Raw genomic sequence first — 375 nt, 5'->3', positions numbered from 1 at the left:
GCCGGCCACAACCAAACCATGCATCACCCTGACCACAACCAAACCATGCATACCGCCGACCACAACCAAACCATGCATAACGCCGACCACAACCAAACCATGCATAACGCCGACCACAACCAAACCATGCATAACGCCGACCACAACCAAACCATGCATAACGCGACCACAACCAAACCAGGCAAAACCATGCATAACGACCACAACCAAACCATGCATAACGACCACAACCAAACCATGCATATAACGTGACCACAAAACCAAACCATGCACCACAACCAAACCAGGCATAACGCGACCACAACCAAACCATGCATAAACCATGCATGACCACAACCAAACCAGGCATAAAGCATAACGACCACAACCAAACCA

This window comes from Oncorhynchus nerka, linkage group LG14, assembly GCF_034236695.1.
Source record: "Oncorhynchus nerka isolate Pitt River linkage group LG14, Oner_Uvic_2.0, whole genome shotgun sequence".
In the NCBI taxonomy this organism is placed as follows: Eukaryota; Metazoa; Chordata; class Actinopteri; order Salmoniformes; family Salmonidae; genus Oncorhynchus; species Oncorhynchus nerka.
This window is presented reverse-complemented; position numbering follows the sequence as displayed.